The sequence below is a fragment of the Hordeum vulgare genome, chromosome 4H (assembly GCF_904849725.1).
Source record: "Hordeum vulgare subsp. vulgare chromosome 4H, MorexV3_pseudomolecules_assembly, whole genome shotgun sequence".
NCBI lineage: Eukaryota > Viridiplantae > Streptophyta > Magnoliopsida > Poales > Poaceae > Hordeum > Hordeum vulgare.
In genome coordinates this window covers 330,841,912-330,859,673 of record NC_058521.1, presented here as the reverse complement: position 1 = coordinate 330,859,673, position 17,762 = coordinate 330,841,912, and positions in this window count along the sequence as shown.

Sequence of the window (17,762 nt, the reverse complement as noted above, 5' to 3'; positions counted from 1 at the left end):
ATAGGATTGGCCAAACTTCAAGCTATAAGAGTCCACATTTTATATTTGTGAGGAATCACATTTGAGTCCATAGGAAAGCCAATAAAATTAAAAGGAGGTGAGGTATCTGCCATGAATGAGTTGCTCAAGTTCTTGAAGATAGCCACCTAAAATACTGAGTCATTCTCCCACAAAAGTACTTTGTCCAAAATCTGTACAACAAAATTGGTGCCACCAAGTTTTATCATTCGTTCATACCAATTTTCCACGAGATAGGGCCTTTGCCAAACCCTAGTGTCTCGGTCCACCAACATTCCTTTCGATGTCACCGAAACCAGTGACCAAGTTTCTAGTATGTCATTTTCAAGAATCCAAAATTCCGAGTCTTGGAACCGGTCACACTGAGATTTGGAAACTTCCCTTGGTCACCCATATCGGTACCACCGATATTTCAATATCGGTCTCACCGAAAATACAAAAGTTGCCACATTTTATGCAAATCGGTGCCACCAAGATTCACTTCGGTTTCACAAAGTTGGGAAATAATCTTGTGATGGTTGGATTTTTGGAGATGCCTATATATACCCATCCACCACCTCTCATTCATAAAGGAAGCACAAAGAACACACATACACTTGCCATATCCATTTTTCTGAGAGAGGGCCACTTACCCATGTGTTGAGATCAAGATGGTCCATTTCTACCATATGAGTCTTGATTTATAGCCTCCCCAAGTTGCTTTCCACCCAATCAGTCCTTCTACCCATTCCAAATCTGAGAGAGAGTGATTGAGTGTTGAGGTGACTATCTTTTGAAGCACAAGAGCAAGGAGTTCATCGTACTACCACATATATTACCTTTTGGAGGTTCGTGCCTCCTAGATGGGTTAGGTGTCAATTGGCAGCCTCCTACTTCGTGTTCTGGAGTTGAACCAAGAAATTTGTAAGGGCAATGAGATTGCCTACTTCGTGAAGATCTACCCCGAGTGAGGCTAGTCCTTCGTGGACGTAAGCCATGAGGGAATAGACAATGGTACTTCTCTGTGGACCCTCCAGAGGTTGAGCCCTCCATGGACTCGTGCGACCGTTACCCTCTGTGGATTGAAGTCTCCATCAAAATGGACATACCATAGCACCACCTATCGGAACAACGACAAAAATCATAGTGTCAACCTTTGTGTTTGGTCTTCCTATCCCTACCCTCTACTTACATATGCATTTCATTAGCTTCTGCTCCTATACTCTTAAACTTGCATGTGTAGGGTGTGCTTGACATACAACAATTGCTGAAACTTGCCCACAACTAAAATTGGGAAAAGGCTAAGTTTTTATTTGGTCAAGTAGTCTAATCACCCCCCCTCTAGACATACTTCAAATCCTACAAGTGGTATTAGAGCTATGGTCTCCATTGCATTGGTTTCACAACCTAGGAGAGTATGGCGTCTAGTGAGGGAAATTACCACCGTAGAGGTCCATGTTTTGATGGTACAAATTTTGCTAGTTGGAAGCATCAGATGAAAATGCATATTCTTGGTCATAACCCCGCCATTTGGGCTATTGTTCGTGTTTGTTTCCAAGGTGAATTCTCTAGTTATGGAAGGGAACCGGATCATGAAGCGATTGAAGATGTTCTAATACAATGCTCAAGCATCCGCCATTCTATTCAACTGCCTATGCCCCAAAGATTTCATCTTGAGAATGCTAAGGAAATTTGGGACACTTTGATTGATATTCACAAAGGTATCGAATCTATCAGGGAATCTAAGTTGGATGTGCTACAAAGTCATCTTGATAGGTTCAAGATGGAGGATGGTGAAGGAGTCACTAAGGTGTACTCTAGGCTTGCTCTCCTCACAAATGAGATTGCTGGTTTAGGAGGCGAAGAGATGACCGACAAATTCAGCATCAAGAAGATAATTAGAGCCTTGGATTGAAATTACGACATTGTGTGCACATTGATCGAAATGATGCCAAACTACAAAGATCTCAAGCTAATGGAAGTCATTGGAAGGATTTTTGCTCATGAAATGTCACTCAAGGACAAAGATGAGCTGCACAACAAGTCAAGCGGTGCTTACAAAGCTACAAGTGATGCCCCCACTACACCAAATGAAAACCTTGTCACTAATTAAGATATAATCCTCATAGTCAAGAAATTTAACAAGTTCTACAAGAGTAGAGTCAAATAGAGAATCTCCAACTCAAGATATGAAGAGAAGTATCATCTAGTCGGGGCCAAAACTGCTACAATTCTACAAGGCCCGGACACTATTCCATTGACTCCTCGGTCCCCCACAAAAGAAGAGAAGAGTCACCTTGAAGACGAAGCTCAAGAGAACAGTCACCTCGAAGAGAGAGAAGGAGTAGAGAAGATCGTTATGAACAAAGACCCTCCCGGAGAAGCAAGGAAACGGGGAAGAAGGACATGTACACCTAGAGCCACTCAAGAAGAAGACATCAAGCTCATGTTGTTGAATGGGTATCTGGCTCCGAGTTCGACAACCAATCTGAGAGAAGCTACCACTCCAACTCCGACTATATTCAATATGAAGGTGTTTCCGGTCTTGCACTCGTATCCTCCAACTCCTATGACATATTTGATTCACCAAATGAAGATATTGGAAACTGCATCATGTCTAAAGGCCCCAAGGTATTACACCCCAAGTACTTTGACTTTAGTAGTGATAAGGATGACTTACTAGGAGATGATGACTTGTTCTTTGATAAAACTAGTAATAGCAATGAAAATGAACTTGATGATAATCATGCTACTCAAGATAAGTCGTGTGATGATGATAAGCAGGAGATTGAGCATCTAACTAAAGAATTAAATACTCTTAAGTTATCCCATGAATCTACTCTAGAACATCATAGAGAGCTTGCAAGAACTCATAAGAAGCTATTCTTAGAGAAGCTAAATTTAGAGAAAGAGCATGTGTTTCTAACAGAAATCAATGATGATCTTGGAAAGAAGAGTTCTTCTTATCTAGCCAAACGATTACTCATGTCTACTTTTGTTCTAAAAGTTAAACCTAAGCATACTAGTAAGAAAGGCAAGAAGGTTTCTTCATCTAGTAACAACAACACAAATGCTAAATCACATGATGTTATTTCTAGTAGATCTCTTGATTCCACTAATGATTCTCTTAGCCAAGTTATGCTTGAGCAAGAAAATGATTTATTGAAAGGAATAATAGATAGAGGTGTCTTCAAGAGTCTTGCTGGAAGTAAGAAATTCGAGGAAATTGTATGCAAGCAAGGAGGACATCGGAAGAAACAAGGCATTGGCTACTTCAATGTCAATGGAGTTGAATGGGAAGAAGGTTAATACCCTAACCCAAAGTTTGTTCCCCAAAAGGAGAAGTATGATTCTACTCTCCCCAAGGGAACAAGTTATCAAGATGACCATCCACCACAAGACCACAAAGGAAAGGATAAGCTTCAAGAGGATATTAACTCATGTGAGGACGAACACCAAGCCATGGTCATGTGGATTCCCAAGTCCACTACTAGCTCTACTTCATCAAGCTCTACCTCAACTCCAAGGATGCACATGATGTTGTTGTGGGTGGACCAAGAATAAGAACTGGAGTAGTTCTTGAGGGGCGTCTCTGCCAATGAAATTAACTCTTATTCATTTTGGCAAGAACTAGTTGTAGTTAACTTCAACCTTATGCATTAGTTCAAGGGGTCACACATTCTCTCAAAGTTAAGAAAGGGACAAGATAACTAATGTATCAACGGACATCATCTCATATGTACTACATTCCATGTCCATAGAAATCCTCGTACTTGTTTCTTGTGGATGGGACTAACCCATGTAGGTGAGAAGAGTAGGAAACAACAAGAATTTCTCCCAACTCAAGATGATCTTCATCAACCATGAGCATCAACCACTACTACACCTACATGAAGTATCCTACGACAAAACCCAAAAAACATTATACCTCTTAGGGGGGATGTCACATCAAGGGGGATTTACTCTAAGACTTGAGTTAAATCATCTCTTAAGGTGTGAACACATTGAAACCTTTATGTAAAAGTGGGAACCCCACTTGTGCTTAAATGATGAGTATGACCTATGATCAAGTATTTTTTTCATGGCTCCTAAGTCAATATACTCATCTATAGATGCCTTAGTCATCGCCAAAGTGCTAGGTATATACTGGAGTGGTTGTGCATGTTTGCCATGTTTTATTTGACATCTTGTTGTGTGAGCTTGTTGCTATGCATATCTTTGCTCATTCGAGGATATCAAATTGTTGTTATTTGGCTTTTACTTTTAATTGGCTAATTGGATATACAATAATGCCTAAGTACCCCCCCTCTAGCTATCTATGCTTTCTCGTCTCAAATTATATTTATGCTACATCGCAAAATTTGAGCAAGCACCTTAGGGACACTCTGTGTGAAGCACACTCGGGTATCCGTCTCGACAAGCGCTAACATTCAAAACCTCCAAAGTGCCACTCGGTGTGACCAACTCCAAAATCTCGGTCCCACCGAAGCACTAGGGTTGATATGTTTTGAGAATCTCGGTACCACCCATTTGTAAATCTTGGACTTGCCGAGTTTCTGTGTCACCTGACAGTTATGGAACTCGGTGGCACCAATATTTTCAAACCGGTGCCACCCACAGCATGGGGATATAAATACCCACCGGATCCGACCTTTCAAATTTCACTTCAATCATCGCCTCCCGTAAACCCCTGCTATCGTGCTCGTGTTTCCAGGACCTCGCCCTTTGTCTCCCTTGCACCCTCGCCACAGAAGTTCTCGCCTCGACGACAATCTCTCCTTTCGTCGCTACTGTAGGATATCTTCATGCAGTTAGGGTAAATATCTCCCTCCTCTTGTGCTCCTTTATCCCATTCATGTGCATTAGGATTCTTTCCTTATCTTGCCATAGTTTGAGATCGATCCTACCACAAAAATCATCCTGTAGCACAGTCCGATGATAAATTTTTGGATTAGATCTCCGTTTTCCGTGTCTCGGAGTCACTGGATGAAATGGATCGGTGTCACCGATTCCTATACTTGGGTTTCTAAGAACCATCTCGGTGAGACCATTCCTACTCTTCTAAAACTATTCACATGGTCAACTTGTTTGCTTGTCAGCTCGTCAACATGTGAGGTTTTGAAGATAGCCAGAATAATTTTAGAGAGCACAACACGGATGTGGACTCAGGCACTAGTCATGTGAAGACTACTTATGATCCAGGAAGTCCAAGCTCCCATGATATGCCCAAGGAAGCTACTAGGTCCAAGAAGAAGGTGAACTCAGATGAGGAGGATGCTGACTTCATTCCTGAAGAAAGTATCTCTCACAAGCAGAAGGAGAGAGTATCATTGAGAAAGATCCCAGAGTCTCTTGCAGCCAAGAGAGGGTTATCTCAACCCTATGAGCAACCAAGTGGGTTTGGAAGCACAAAGACTCTAGCGAAGAAGCCACTACAGAAAAGAGCCAATAAGAGAGTTATACATGTTGTTGGAAGGCCAACAACTATGTATGAAGATCCAGCGGAAGCAGCTAAGGAAGAAGAGGAAGAGGTACGTGAAAATCCACCTCCCGCCAAGAAGAAAAAGCTGATGGGAGATGCTATGACCAGCAAGTCTGCATCCAAGATAAGGTCTTCTGCTCCCAATGCCAAAAAGCCTATAGCTCCTGAACCCAACTAGACTACAAGACATATTCTTGCAGCAGAGCAAAACAAAGGCTCTGCATCCAAAGATCTTGTTGCAGAAGAAGAAGAACATGTTATGTTGAGAAAACTGAGAGCTCACCTGCCAGAGCATAATGATGACCATCCTGTTGTAGAGGACATGAAGAAGAGGAGAGATCAATGACTAAGGTTGTGGAGGGCAGGAGATCCCTATGTTGTCAGGAGGAGGACAGCTACCGATGGTCGCTTTCACACCAACGAACAACAGGACTTTTATGGGACTATTCTATTGGACAAGAGTCCACCTGTGAGCGACATGATATATGTAGACTCGGACTAGATCAAGAAACATGAGGACTACTTCCCTCATGTGACATAGAGGATTTTTTGGGAAAGAGATGACTGCTTGGAAGGACGAGATGATCATGTAGTTCTACTCCATTGCACATTTGTAAAAGCAATCAATGATGATCTTCGAAAGAACAATTTATCTTATCTAGCCAAAATAATACTCTTTGGAAAAAAAGTTTCTTCATCTTGTAACAAAAACACTAATGCTAAATCAAATGATGTTGTTGTCAGTATCTCTCTTGATTCCACTAATGATTCTCTTAGCCAAGTTACACTTGAGCAAGAAAATGATTTATTGAAAGGAATTATAGAGAGAGGTGTGTTAAAGAGTATTGTCGGAAGTAAGGAATTCGAGGAAATTGTATGCAACCAAGGAGGACGTCGAAAGAAACAAGGCATTGGCTACTTCAATGACAAGGTAGTTGAATGGGAAGAAGGTCAATACCCCAATCCGAAGTTTGATCCCCAAAAGGAGAAGTATGATCCTATTCTCCCCAAGGGAACAAGTTCTCAAGATGACCTTCCACCACAAGTCCACAAGGTCAAGAAAAACCCTCAAGAGAAGACTTACTCATTTGAGGAAGAACCCCAAGCCATGGTCAAGTTGATGTGGGGAGAAAAACCTTCAAGAGAAGACTCTACTTCATCGAGCTCAGCCTTAACTCCAAGGATCCCCATCAAGTTGATGTGGGTCCCCAAGGAGAAGAACTAAAGAAGTTCTTGAGGGGTGTCTCTGCCAATGAAATTTACTCTTATTCAATTTGGCAGGAACTAGTTGTAGTTAACTCCAACCTTATGCATTAATTCGAGGAGTCGCACATTCCCTCAAAGATAAGCAAGGACAAGGTAATTAATGTATCAATGGACTTCATCTCATATGTACTTCACTCTATGTCCATAGATATCCCTGTATTTGTTCCTTGTGGATGGGTCTAACCCATGTAGGTGCGAAGAGTAAAAACTAACAAGGATTGCTACCAACTCAAGATGAACTTCATTAACAATGAGCATCCACCACTACTACACCTACATGAAGTATTCTACAACAAAACCCAAGGTTAGTTTATCCCACTTAGAGGGAATGTCACATAAAGGGGGAGCTTTACTCTAAGACTTGAGTTAAATTATCTCTTAAGGTTTGAACACATTGAAAGCTTTATGTAAAAGTGGCAACCCCACTTGTGCTTAAACAATGAGTATAACCTATGATCAAGTATTCTTGCTTGGCTCCTAAGTCAATATACTCATATATATATGAGTTAGTCATCGCCAAAGTGCTTTGTATATACTAGAGTTGTTGTGCATGTTTGCCTTGTTTTTTTGACATATTGTTTTGTGAGCATGTTGGTATGCATATCTTTGCTCATTCGAGGATATCCAATTGTTGTTATTTGGCTTTCTCTTTTATTTCGACAATTACATAAACAAGAATTCCTAATTACCCCTCTCTAGCTATCTATGCTTTCTCGCCTCAACTTATATTCATGCTACATCACAAAATTTGAGAAAGCACTTTAGGTACACTCTGTGTCAGGCGCACTGAGGGATCTGTCTTGATAAGCGCTAGCTTTCAAAACCTCCCAAGTGCCACTCGATGTGACCAACTCCAAAATATCGGTCCCACCAAAGCACTAGGGTTGATATGTTTTGAGAATCTCGGTACCACCAATTTGTAAATCTTGGACTCGTCGAGTTTCTGTGTCACGTGACAGTTATGAAACTCGGTGGCACCAATATTTTAAAACTGGTTTCACCCACATCATAGGGATATAAATACCAAGAGGATCCCACCTTTAAAATTTCACTTCAATCATCGCCTCCCGCAACCCCCTGCTACCGTGCTCGTGTCTCTAGGATGTTCCCCTTTGTATCCCGTGCACCCTCGTCGCAGGAGTCCTTGTCGTCGACCGCAATCTCTCATGTCGTCGCTGATGTAGGAAATCTTCACCGATTTAGGGTAAATATCTCACTCCTCTTATGCTCCTTTATCCAATTCATGGACATTAGGATTCGTTCCTTATCTTGCCATAGTTTCAGATTGATCCAACCACAAAAAAAATCCCGTAGCATGGTCGAACGATAATTTTTAGGGTTAGGTCTGTGCTTTCTGTGTCTCAGAGTCACTAAATTAAATGGATCGGTGTCACCGATTCCTGCACTTGGGTTTCTGAGAACCATCTTGGTGAGACCGAGTCTCACTTTCTGGCTCTACCTAGAAGTGTGGGGAAGTATCTCTTGAGCAGATGGTCAGTCTCGGAAGCTCCAAGTTTTTCATCTTGGTGGAACCGAAACACACAAAGATGATACTTGCTAATAAAATTTTGAGTTTAAATTTTTTTTAAATGTCTGTGTTTTGTGATGCTCGCCCATTCCTACTCTTTGAAAACTATTCACAGGTTCACCTTGTTTGCTTGTCAGCTTGTAAACATGTCAGGTCCTGAAGATAGCCAGAATGATTTCGGAGAGCAAAGCATGGATGTGGACTAAGGCACCAGTCTTGTGAATACTGATTTTGATCCAGGAACTCCAAGCTCTCATGATCTGCCCAAGGAAGCTACTAGGTCCAGGAAGAAGTTGAACTCAGATGAGGAAGATGCTCACTTCATTCCTGAAGAAAACATCTCTCACAAGCAGAAGGAGAGAGTAACAGTCAGAAAGATCACAGAGTGTGTTGCAGCCAAGAGAGGGTTGTCTCAACCCTCTGAGCAACCAAGTGGGCCTGGAAGGATAAAGACTCTAGCCAAGAAGTCAGGATAGAAAAGAGCCAGGCAGAGAGTTATACATGTTGTTGGAAGGCCAACAACTATGTATAAAAATCTAGCAGAAGCAACTAAGGAAGAAGAGGAAGAGGTACCTGCAAATCCACCTCCTTCCAAGAAGAAAACCCTGATGGCAGATGTTATGCCCAGCAAGTCTACATCAAAGACAAAGTCATTTGTCCCAAGGCAAAAAAGCTTGTAGCTCCTAAACCTAACAGGACTACTATGGATATTCCTCCAGCAGAGAAAAACAAAGGTTGTGCATCTAGAGATATTGATGCAGAAGAAGAAGAAGAAGAACATGATGTGTTGAGAAAACTAAGAGCTAACCCACGAGAGCATAATGATGTTCATCCTGTTGCATGTGGCATGAAGAAGAGGAGAGATCAAGGACTAAGGTTGTGAGGGGCAGTAGATACCTATGTTGTCAGGAGGAGGACAGTTGTTGATGGTCGCTTTCACACCAAGGAACAACATGACTTTTATGAGACTATTTCATCGGACAAGAGTCCAGCTGTGAGTAACATGATATATGTAGACTGGGACTACATCAAGAAACATGAGGACTACTTCCCTCGTGTGAGAAAAATTGCAAGGCTATTGACATAGAGGATTTTGTTGGGAAAGAGATGACTGCTTGGAATGACGAGATGATCATGCAGTTCTACTCCACTTCACATTTCTATCCTGAAGGTAGAATTATGTGGATGACAAAGGTCACAGATATGAGTCAGCAGTTGAGGAGTGGGATACTATCATAGGTGCTCCAAAGGCACTTGAGAGTGACTTGGATGTTTACTATGAGCAAAACATGAATCACAACTCTATGGCTCAAATGTACGATCCACTGCCCCACAAGTACGTGAAGACCCATAAGCTTGGATATATTTACTTTCTACAAGGTTGGTTACCTACCACCAATACCATCATGAGGTACACCCTGATGCCCAAGTCAGGAGATGATAATATGATCAGAGGGTATTCCATCAACATGCATGCTGCACCACATTGACACTCACACGAGGATTAGAGTGATGGATGTGATAGTTAAGACTGTCAAAAGGAGAGCTGCTGATCAAAAGTGATCCTATGAATATACTCCACACATTCAAATGTTGATCAATGCCAAGATTGGGAAGAATGCATATCTACTTGATCGTCCACACCTTCCACTATAGTCAAAGTTTGAAGAACAGAAGGTAGTGATGGACCCCAGCCATCCTAGTTCAGCTTCAGCTCGTCTCCAGGTAGAGGCAGCAGCAGAGGCGGAGGTAGCCAGAGAAGCTCCAGCTCCACAGTTGAGGACCATAGGGGAACATATGTCTTATCTTGTCAGCATCATCCAAGAGATGGAGAATAATATCACTGAAATCCTGCTAAACCAAAAGAGTCTTGAGAGGATCATGGAGACAAAATTCCATGACGTGGATATCAAAGTGATGAAGTTGACTACAACTCTTGAGTAGCCGAAGCATGAAGTTGATGCAGTGCACAAACCTTGTTCCAGCAATGATGATAAGGATGATGCATCTCTTCCCACTACCACTCAGTTCAGGACTCGGGCCAAATCTGGAACTGTGTCCGTTCTGGAAGCCCGACCATCTTTATCAGCCCAAGCATCAGCTCCATCAGCTTCACCAGCTCCTACACCTATAGTGTCTACACCTCTAACTTAGAGGACATCCACTGAAGCCTTCGTCGAGTCTCTTCTATCGACTCCATCAACTGCTACCGGAGGAGATCAAGACCAGAGCAATGCTTAATTCTAGACCTTTGACATTTTTGGTAAATTGTTGCCAAAGGGGGAGAAGTGTATAGATCATTACGGCTTCGAGAGGGAGAGAGAGGGTTTCTTTTTATTGCTCTCTTTGGTTTTACAAAACATTTGGTCTTTTGGATGTCTTAAACTTTGTTGTGTTTGATCATACGCTTTGATTGTTGATGCTACTATTTCATACCTTTGAGCTATCTACACGATGGTCATTCATTCATTTATTGGTGTTATGTGCATTACTATTCATTTATGTGCACCACCAAGATGTATGTGATATGGAAGAGTGACCCATGATCCTAATCCATTATGCATTTGCATTCACACGCAAATCTAAAATAATGCACAAATTTAGGGGGAGCTCTTTCTTTTCACATACTTCTCAAAGCGACGATGCTAATCGTTGATTATATATTTTGTCGAAGCTTTGATCTATACATTGTCTTAAATTACCAAAAAGGGGAAGATCGAAAGCACAATTTATTCCTAAGGCGGTTTTGGTAATTAATAACAACGAATGTGTCATTGAACTAATGATCTTATCCTTGTATATTTCAGAAAACTTCAAAGATGCATTGGCTAAGGATTGTGAGGAGAACCCCTTGATACAAGGCAAGGAATAGGATTGGCCAAGATTCAAGCTACAAGACTCTATATTTTATATTTGTGAGAAATAATATTTGATTCCATAGGAAAGTCAACATTATTAAAAGGGGGCGAGGTATCTATGATGAATTGGTTGCTCCAATGCTTAGAGATAGACACCAAAAATACGCAGTCATTCTCCCACAAAAATTTCTCTTTCCAAAGACTACACAGCAAAATTAGTGCCACCAAGTTTTCCCATTCAGCCATACCAATTTTCCACTAGACAAAACCCTTACCGAACCCTGGAGTATGGGTACCACCAACATTCCTTTCGGTGCCGCCGAAACCATTGACCAAGTTTTTGGTATATCGTTCGAAAGAATGAAAAATTCCAAGTCTTGGAATCGATCTCAACGAAATTTGGAAACTGCCCTAGGTCACCCATATCGATAACACAAAGATTCCTATATTAGTCTCAGCGAGAATACAAAAGTTGCCACATTTGGTGCAAATCGGTGCCACCGAGATTCACTTTGGTTTCACCGAGTTGCGCAATAATGTTGTAACGGTTGGACTTTTCGAGATGCCAATATATACCCATCCACCACCTCTCGTTTGTAGAGGAAGCACTTAGAACACACATACACTTTCCATATCCATTTTTCTGAGAGAGATCCATCTACTCATGAGTTGACATCAATATATTCCATTCCTACCATATGAATCTTGATTTCTAGCCTCCCCAAATTGCTTTCCACCCAATCAATCTCTTCTACCCATGTGACATCTGTGAGAGAGTGATTGAGTGTTGAGGAGACTTTCTTTTGAAGCACAAGAGCAAGGAGTTCATCGTACTACCACATATATTACCTTTTGGAGGGTGGTGTGTCCTAGATTGGGTAGGTGTTGCTTGGGAGCCTCCTACTTCGTGTTGTGGAGTTGAACCAAGAAGTTTGTAAGGGCAAGGAGATCGCCTACTTCGTGAGAACTACCACGAGTGAGACTAGTGTTTTGTGGATGTAAGCCATGATCGAATATACAAGGTTGCTTCTCCGTGGACCCTCTCTGGGTTGAGCCCTCCGTGGACTCGCACGGCCGATACCCTCCATGGGTTGAAGTCTCCATAAACGTGGGCGTAGGATAGCACCACCTATCGGAGTGCGCAAAAAATTGCCGTGTCAACCTTTGCATTTTATATTCCTATCCCTACCCTCTATTACATGTGCAGGTCATTAATTTGCATTCCTATATTCCTAGACTTGCATGTATAGGGTGTGCTTGACTTACAATAATTGCTAAAACTTGCCCACAACTAACACTACTAGGGAGAACCCTAGCAGTAGCACGGGTTTTTGAACTATCAGTAACCCGGGTGCCCGCGCGACTACTATGGCGCTATAGCTAACTTTTAGCATTAGTGTTGTTTACCTAGCGCTACAACTAAAATTTAGCATTAGGGCCTCTTAGCCAGCGCTACTACTAACCGACTTATCAGTAGCGTGCTTTTCTAACCCGCACCACTGGTAAACGCACATATTTCTTGTTTTATATGTATGTTGTATTTACACATGTTTACACATATTAATATACAACATCCATAAGTATTGTGCGAGCAACTATATTTAGATTCAAGTGGATGGATGCAAGTGATCATGTTGAATTAGAAGAAAATATGATGTTGCCACTCACAACATCATATTTTCCTCTAATTAAACTTGGTCACTTGCATCCATCCACTTTAATCAAATATATGACATATAACTCATCATCATCTTACCCATTTAACAACTCATAATCATCTTACCCATTTAACAACTTATAATCATCTTAATCATACTAAGTTAAAATCTCCTAATAAAGAAAAACATCATAATAATCATCATCCTAATCGATCATGCCAAGTTAATATAAACCAGAAAAACTTCTCTCTCGTAGGACCTAGTCCTATATCCTAGGTGAAATGTCATAAAATGGAATAACACCTATGTCTCTGTGATGAAGCAGAGAGATCCAACGGTCTCCAACTTGTGGCTTGTGATCCTTCATTATTTGTCTCCATGGTTCAATTTGGAGCCGTCCTTTTGATTTGCGCTTAGTCTAGTATGGAGAATTGGACTGGGCCCTAAGTTGGCTTTTAATTGTCATATGACCTTTGCCATGCATCAAGAAAGGCACAACATCATTTGGCAATTTCTGTTGAATAATGATCTGCAATCTCTGGCGTTAGCTAGATGAATGCTTATGACAATAGTCCTTCCCTTGCAACGGCACCAAAAGAATGCTGCTAGCACTCCCCGGCAACAGAACTAGAAGAATGTTGTTCATGGCCCACCAGCGCGTGGGTTCGCAGCAGTTTTCGAGGGTAGAGTATTCGAGCCAATTTGTTGATAAGCCAGTCAGGAGGTGAGAGAATACTCTCGAGTATTAGTAGCTGAATTTGTCAGATTCAACCACACCTGAAAGATTAATATCTGCAAGCACAGTAGTAACAGCAAAGTAACGAGTATCGACAGTGTAGCGAGCAATAGCAGCGGCAAGGAACAGTAGTAGTAACAACAGTAGCAAGTAGCAACAGTAGCAAGCGACAGTAGTAGCAACAATAGAAATAGAGCAAGACAAGTAACAACAGTAGCAACAGTAGTAGCAGCAGCAGAGCAAGACAAGTAACAGCAGTAGCAGCAGCAGCAGCAGAGCAAGATAAGTAACAGTAGTAGGACAAACTCGTAGGCAATGGGTTGGTGATTTGTTTGGATGACATTCATCATGCAACAGCTATAACACGAAGAGATATGTAGCTAGCTCCCGTTCGTCAATGTGATGTAGGCATGCATTCCGTGTGTCGTCATACGTGCTTAGGGAAAAGAACTTGCATGACATCTATTGTCCATCCCTCCCGTGGCAGCGGGGTCCAAAAGGAAACTACGGGATATTAAGGTTCTCCTTTTAATAAAGAACCGGACCAAGGCATTAGCACTTGGTGAACACATGAACTCCTCAAACTATGGTCATCACCGGGAGTGGTTCCGGTTATTGTCACTCTAGGGTTGCCGGATCATAACACATAGTAGGTAACTACAACTTGCAAGATCGGATATAAAACACACATATATTGGTGACAACATAATAATTTCAGATCTGAAATCATGGCACTCGGGCCCTAGTGACAAGCATTAAGCATGGCAAAGTAGTAGCAACATCAAATCTCACAACATAGTGGATACTAGGGATCAATCCCCATCAAAACTAACTCGATTACATGATAGATCGCATCCTACTCATCACCGCCCAGCGAGCCTACGAATAGATTACTCACGAACGACGAAGAGATTCATGGAATTGGAGAGGGAAGAAGGTTGATGATGATGATGGCGACGATTTCCCCTCTTCGGAGCCCAAGACGGACTCATGATCTGCCCTCCAGATGAAGAACAGGTGGTGGCGGCGCCTCCGTATTGAAAACGCGACGAAAACTTCTCTTTTTATTTTTTCTAGGACGAAAGGCAACTTATAGAGCTGGAGTTGGGGGCGGCAGCTGCCTGTGGGCCCCACAAGCCTGCCCACCACCACCAAGGGGGTGGTGGCGAAGCAGGGGCTTGTGGCCCACTGGCCATGCCCTGAGGTGGAACTTGGCGCAGATATTTTTGACATTTTACAAAACTGCTCCCCGTAAATTTTCAGGACGTTTGGAGAACTTTGATTTCTGCACAAAAATAACACCAAGGAAATTCTGCTGAAAACAGCGTCAGTCCATGTTAGTTCCATTCAAATCATGCAAATTAGAGTCCAAAACAAGGGCAAAAGAGTTTGAAAAAGTAGATACGATGGAGACGTATCAACTCCCCCAAGCTTAAAACCTTGCTTGTCCTCAAGCAACTCAGTTGACAAACTGAGAGAGAAAGAAAAACTTTGACAAACTCTGTTTGATCTTGTTGTTGCAATTATGTCTAACTCATAACCAAAATTTCAGCAAGATCACAAGTTAACCACATAAGCAAATGACACAAAGGTCTCACAGTAAACTAATATCAATGGCATAATCAGCTAACGAGAAAATAATAATGAGTTTCAAGTACCAACACTTCAATCAAAACAAGCATGAAGCAATATGAATAGGTGGTATCACGCTAGCTCTTTTTGAGACCGCAAAACATAAATGCAGAGCACTTCCAAAGATCAAGGCTGACTAAACATTGTAATTCATAGCAACGAAGATCCAGTCATAGTCATACTCAATATCAATCAAAAGCAAAGCATAAAAATGACACAAGTGCTCTCTAATTGGTGCTTATACAAGAGGAGGATGACTCAACAGGAAAATAAATAGACAGGCCCTTCGCAGAGGGAAGCATTGATTTGCAGAGGTGCCAGAGCTCAAGCTTTTGAAAACAGAGATAATAATTTTAGGTGTCATGCTTTCATTGTCAACGCAATTACCAAGAGTTCTCAATATCTTCCATGCTACTCATACTATAGGCGGTTCCCAAACAGAAAAGTAAAGTTTTAACTCCCCCACCACCAATCAATCACACTCCACGGCTAGCCGAATCCTCGGCTACCGTCCATACTAACATCAATCCGGGGGGAGTGTTGTTTTACAGCTATGTTTTCAATTTAAGCGTGGAACTGGGCATCCCAAATACTCGCACCTTTGTCATGAATGACTGTGAATAAACACATGTCGAGGATAACAATCCTAGCATGGAAGATACCAATAGCCCTCTGTCACCACATGAGCGGTTCGGGCATGCAAAACAGATTATTTCTTGAAGGTTTCGAGAATGGTACATGCAAATTTACTTGGAACGGCAGGTAGATACCACAAAATAGGTAGGTATGGTGGAATGTCATGGAAAAACTTTTGGGTTTATGGAAGTGGATGCACAAGCAGTATTCCCGCTTAGTACAAGTGAAGGCTAGCAAAAGACTCGGAAGCGACCAACTAGAGAGCGACAACAGTCATCAAGATGCAAAGAGTTTGACTAACATTGAATGCAAGCATGAACATGATATAAATCACCATGAATACGAACATCATAGAGGCTATGTTGATTTTGTTTCAACTACATGCATGAACATGCGCCAAGTCAAGCCACTTGAAACATTCAAAGGAGAATACCATCCTATCATACTACATCATAGTCATCTCAAAATCTATGTTGGCATTCAAGACAAACCATTATAAGCTCCTAGCTAAATAAGCATGACATCAGAAACTATGATCTCTAAGTTGTCATTGCAAACATGGTTCTCTCACAACAAAGCTAAATCTGGGTCGACAAGCTAGTCATATTTACAAAAACAAAATAGATATAGTTCATACCAGCTTTTCAGTCTCAGTCACTTCATCATATATCATCATTGTTGCCTTTCATTTGCACGATCGAACGATGTGAACGATAATAAGTGCATTGGACTAAGCTGAATCTGCAGGCAAACACAAAGGAGAAGACAAAGTAATATGGCTCTTTGAAAGCTAAACAGGCAAGCATGTAAGAACCACTAAGCATTGTAACCAATATCTTATACCTTGACACAAAGAAAAAGAAAACTATTTACACGGGAAAACTCCCAACAAGCAAAAGAAGAAAGAAAAATCCTTTTGGGTTTTCTTAAAAGGACACAAAACAAGAAAACAAGAAAACGAAAAGAAACTAGCATGGATAATACAGTGGCAAAGTGTAAACATCGGCTAACAAAGTGAAAGCACAAGCATGAATGTAAAGTCGGTGAGAACACGTATTCCCCCAAGCTTAGGCTTTTGGCCTAGCTTGGTCTACTCCCATGGATGATCCTGGCGAAACCCAAAGTCATAATGGGTGTTATACGGGAGTGCTGCAGCCACTGCCTGAATAGCTGCCTCACGAAGTCGAGCAGCAGTCGGCCCCCTCTCATACTCCTCTGCCTCTCCTATGGTTATATAGTATCTTCATTTTACCTGAAAGTCAAAGAAATCAGGAGCAGGAAGGGTAATATGGAAAACACGCTGCCGGTTAAATATCAAGCGGTATAGAAGAGATCCATGATCTCTCTCAAGGAACTGGTAGCGTGTTAGAGCGACACGATCAAGGTAGGCTGTACGGAGAGGAGGGTCTACTGGACGGATGGATACCCCAAGAAAATTTGCTAAGCGTGTAGCATAAACTCCACCAAAGAAATCCCCCTCGCTGGCATTTTTATTCAGCCTCCTTGCTATAATAGCTCCCATATTGAAGCTCATGTCACCTGTTACTGCGCTCTTAAGGATACTAAGGTCGGAAGCGCATAGGTGACAATGTGCACCCTTGCCGTTAATGCACCTACCTATGAAGAGGGCAAGGTAGTGCAAGGCAGGGAAAATGGATGCTTCCTATGGTGGCTTGCGTGATATCTTTGGTTTCTCCAATAGTTATGCTGGAGGCAAAGTCTCTCACCGAAGACTTAGGAGGATCATTAACACTACCCCAATCGGGTATCTTGCAAATCCTATTGAAATCCTCCAGATCCACAGTATAGGATTTATCGTACACATCAAGCAGTATGGATGATTCACGGCTAGCTAAAAATTTAAATCTACACACGAAAGAGGCAGTGAGCATAACATACTATTCACATTTATCTAAGAGGAATTCTTCTAACCTGGCATTGCGGACAAGTGCATCGAACTCATCCTTGA